Genomic DNA, 5,147 nt, shown 5'->3' on the forward strand with positions numbered 1-5,147 from the left:
TTTCAGGGACCCTGATGGCTACGCAAAAGCAATAGACGGCCACACACTACACGTATCTCGAAACGATATCGCCGATATCCTTCTGACAGCCAATGGAGCAAACACTATGTTCATGCATCAACGCAGCAATCCAGAACAGAAGGCTACAAAGGAGTCCTATGACACAGCTGGTGGCATAGACAATGGCTTCATACAGCGATCTCGCCATACAACTCATCCATCGATCGACGTTGACGCCCCAACATCGGTCGCCAGACAGCCAAAATTCGGCAGAAGAGCTTATGATTTCTATGGTAACAGGAAATTCTATTGGGAAGAGAAGAGGAGTATGGAATCTATAGAGACGATAGGGAATTTTCCAGAGATCTAGATAGACACACCATTCCTGCTCACAACAAGGATATCAGAAGACTTCTGGAAAGAGCTTCAAGAGATGAGCCAGCCTACATATGTCTTCCTGAACATGCTAGCTCATTCACACAGACAAAGTTGGTACTAGATATCTACACCAAGGACGAGATCAATGAGATATTCTATGGAGTCTGTGGTGAACATGGAGGAACAAAGAAGCTTTCCAGATGAAGCTTGATAGTGTCTACTATCCATTGAATGATAGTATCAGTTGGCTAACTACTTGCATGGAGGAGATGAAGCAAGACATAACCAGAATTCAAAACGCGACCGACTTTGCTCGACCTCCATCGATCGACAGAAGACAACCACCATCGATCGATATCAGGCCACCTCCGTCGATCGACAGGCACCATCACACATCGATCGATAACAATCCGCCACGCCCACACACGATGAAGTCTCAACCAGATTTCCACACCAGAGAATAAATAGATCAGTTGGTAAAAGGGATCTATAGAGCTCTAGAAACTACAGAGGAGAGGCTTGATGGGAGATGTGATGACATCTATTTCCCAATGGATATTAGAATTAGTGTTTTGACCTCCAAGGTTGAAGCTATACAAGGGGAGTTGGTGGAGATTCAGAGTTACATTACCCGTCGACCAGAAGCATCGCTATCGATCGACATACGCAACAATAAATCGATCGATATTCACAATCACACATCGATCGACAGTGATACAAACCGAGGCCGGCTAGTACCAAAGATGACATCCGACATGTCCAACACACATTACCATGGAGAGGAGATCTCAGCTGACACTTACGCCGCACTTACCAGACATCAGTTCAACCTTGAGAGTCTTGGTGAAAGATTGCAGAGGATTGAAAACACAACTGCAACAATGAAGGATAAATGGCGCAGAGGAGATGAAGCAATGAGAGACTTCACTGGTACATGATTCAACAAGCGCAAAGAAGAAATCGATACTTACTTTCCAACAAGTTCCCAGTTCTCAGCATTACTAGCCAAAACCCCTACAAAGTCAAGCTGAATGACTATAACAAAGCGCTGAGTGGGAGGCAACCCACTATTAGGTAATATTTGTTAAGTTTGTATTGATATACTATTTATGTTGGTTTTTAGTTATTGCAGGTCATTAAAAAAAACAATAAAAACAAAAACAAATAGAAAAACCGAGTAGACGATTGCCATCAGTATCGACCGACGCGAACCTGTCGACATCGATCGACATTGTCTTACCTGCATTGACCGATATCAACATCTATAACTCGGCCGACATTCATTCTGGTTTGGTATATCGTTCTTACTTGTTACATTGAGTCCTTATGATTTATTTCCAACCAAAACTCCGACTGAATTTACACTGAAGACAGTGTAGTTTAAGTCTGGGGGGAGGTTTACTCATATTTATTTACTTATAATGTTTTCAAATTAAGTTATTATTGAATCAAGAAAGGGATTATGAACTTATAAATTTTGCTAGATATCTAACCACTATTTAGCACCATTCTAGACATACTGATTGCAGATAGTACTAAAGACACTAAAGTGGATCAACCTATCAACTATTCACTCTTGCTGAGATTGTTTTGAAGGAACCAAAGCTGACCTTAGAGATGGCAATTGGGTTGTACCGACCCGCCTTGTCCCGCCCCGCCGCAGTACACGGTCAATGCGGGTCTAGGCAGTACAGGCCCGCGCGGGATGCGGTCTCTCGATGTGCTGCCCAATCCCGACCCGCGACTTGCACAAGCCTTGGCGGTACAGGCCCGCGGGATTCTGATCTTCATCAACACATGCGCTAGTGATGGCAATTGGGCTATACAGAGTCAGCCTGACTTCCAACACTAAACCTGACACAACTGCTTGTCTCGGGGTTTTGTATACATGGAATCGGATTTATCACCCTTTCTCTCTCTATTTTCGAAATATAGATTTAAAAAAAAATATATATATATATATATATTTATATATATATATAAAATATAGAGATTTATTAGGAAGGAATTCGAACAGGATTTGGTGGCTACAACCATTAAGGCTTGCTTCATAAGAATTTCATAGGTAAAGGATTAGAACATGACTTGGTGGCTACAACTGATATATGGTGTTTTTAATACCATTATATGTGTGCTTTGAGTTAATTCTCAGTCCTAATTCGTGCTTATTTGATATCATTCTAGGTTTGGAGCAGGTGAAAGAGCAAAGAAGAGAGTTCCATGAAGAAAGATGTCATTTTGGAATATCCGACGCAGAACAGCCAGTCAAACCAATCCGAAAATTGTTCCCGAAGAGAACAAGCGTCTGACTGTTCCCGATCACTAAAGAAACTTCCAAGATTTCAGAAGTTTTCCCTAGATTCCATCTCTTCTCTCTTTACCACCGGCACCTCCATATAAAAAGCCTATCCTATCATTTCTTTTTGACTAAGCTGTTTTGGCAAGAAACCTAGAACTATTTTGGCGATTTAGCAACTTCTAAGGGAGAAGGCTTCATCTCTCATTTTCACGAGAAGATCATCCTGAACCCTTGTCTTTCTACTTTATTTTATATGTTGTATTATTCAGAAATCATGTCTGTATCACTTTGCTTTATGATTGAGTAGTCGGCTAAGCTTGCTTAGGGTTTTAGGGTGTCAATCGCATGAGCTAAACGCAAATAAGTGATTTTAATTGTTCTTCATTCATATTTTTCTTACTGCTTGGATTGAATTGATCACTTAATGTTCGATCTTAAGTTTAATCACCTAGCTAACCGCTTAGGAGATAAATTGACATATATTGAATGAGTTTCATATCCCTAATCAGCGAGAGTAGATATTAGGGTATTAAGTGAACTAATCTGACCTGATCTCTAAGGCTTGCTATCGCGTCTTGTTCCAAGTGAGAGCTTAGGACTCAAGACCGATCAGCAAAGGGAACAAGTCCACGATAGTGGATTGTTCTAGCCGAGTGATCCGAGTCTAGACTGCACCTCATTGCACTTGAATAGTTGTTTGGTTCCGCATTGACACCCGATGAAAAACCCTAAGCCGGCTTTCATTTAAATCGAATTTGAATCTCAAGGTATTCTAGTTACTTGCGTCGCCATTGATTTTAAAACCCCACTTGTTTTCCAGCTTAATATTGAACTCATAAGAGTAAAGAGTAAACTGGTCCAGGCTTTTAGTGTATCAAATATTACAATTACCACTGTTACTTGACAGTAGCAAGGATTCATTTTTAGTGTATCAAGTTTTGGCGCCGTTGCCGGAGACCAGGCTTTTACCTTTATTTTTCGGTTTAATATTTAGTCTGAGATATCTAACTTGCTTTTAATTCTTTGTTGGAACAGATGATCCAAGTGCATGACCAGTAGACATACTCGGAGCAACGCACAAGGACCACTACATCAACTGACCAACGACGAACTTGCAAGATTAGAAAGACAAAACCGTCAACAGCCGAGAACAACCGACACCAACATGGGTGATCACGGCAATCAGGATGACCTCACTGCTGCACTGGCAATCATTCAACAACAAATGCAGACTCAGCAACAACAGATGTTGTAGATGCAGGAGACCATCCAGAATCAGCAACAAGCTGCTCAAGAAGCAGCTGAGAACGCCGCGCGAGAAGAGCGTGGTGCTCCTATTGGGGAGCGGAAGCTTCCACGGAACTTCGCTACTAACCGCTCCCCCATCAACCCTCCTCCTTGCACTCGGGAAGACTATGAGATCAAACATGCACTGATAAGTCTGGTACAGAAGAGCACGATCAGCGATCTCACTACTGACATCCCGATGGACCACATCGAAGCCTTTGAGAGAATCTGCAATTTTTCTCGCTCTAACGGAGTGCCACCAGACTATGTCAAATGCACGTTGTTTCCATTCACTCTTGAAGGGAAAGCTTCTCGTTGGCTCCAATCTCTGCCAACTGGTTCTCTTACCTCATGGGACCAGGTCCGATCAGCGTTCCTGAGCCACTTCTACACGAAGTGTAAAACCGCGGCTCTACGGCACATGATCTCCTATTTCAAGCAGAAGTCTGATGAACCTTTTCATGAAGCTTAGGAGAGGTACAAGGAGAACCAGAGAGAGTGCCCGCACCATGGGTTTGACGATGACTATATATTTGGAGGTGTTCTATGATGGAGTGAACTATGAGTTTCGAAACACCCTTGATTCTTCGAGTAATGGAGATTTCATGACTCAAACCACACCTGGTGCGTTCGAGCTGATTGAGAACATGGCTTCAAGTTCACTAAACAAAAACAAGGAGCATGACCGCTCGAAGAGTGTGAACATCATAGATGATCTCGCTGCAAAGGTGGACCAACTGCTTAAGGGAAACCAAAGCCAAGTGTTCATAATGGAAGAAGCAGCTCCTGAGAAGAGTGCCGGTGACCTGGCGTTTGATGCTGAAATATCAGGAGACGATCAGCAAGAGGTGAGCTACGTGATTGGGCAAGGATGGCAGCTCAAAAAATACCACCCAAACCCTAACGTGAGGAACAACCAACAGCTTTTCTGGCCTAAGCAAGGCAAACCAGCTGATCCTGCACAGAGTAACCAAGGTCAGTATGCCGGACCTATGTGAGCTATTACGCAGGCAAAACCATGGATGAAGCTCAATGCAAATACGCTATGACTGAGAAGGAACTCCTGGCTATTCTTTTTGCATTCGAGAAGTTCAGATCCTACCTGGTGAGATCGAAGGTGATTGTGCACACAGACTATGCTGCTCTTAAGTACTTACTCACAAAAAAAGGATGCAAAACCGAG

General features: G+C 42.8%; 1 non-coding gene across 1 annotated transcript; it reads right to left on the minus strand.

Annotated features, from left to right (window-relative positions):
• Positions 1-4,373: 4,373 nt before the first annotated feature.
• Positions 4,374-4,480, minus strand: LOC125589443. Its single transcript, XR_007325633.1, has one exon. It is a non-coding gene; the product is annotated as a small nucleolar RNA R71 (small nucleolar RNA).
• Between the last annotated feature and the right edge of the window lie 667 nt (positions 4,481-5,147).

Source organism: Brassica napus, chromosome C6 (assembly GCF_020379485.1).
Source record: "Brassica napus cultivar Da-Ae chromosome C6, Da-Ae, whole genome shotgun sequence".
Taxonomy (NCBI): Eukaryota; Viridiplantae; Streptophyta; class Magnoliopsida; order Brassicales; family Brassicaceae; genus Brassica; species Brassica napus.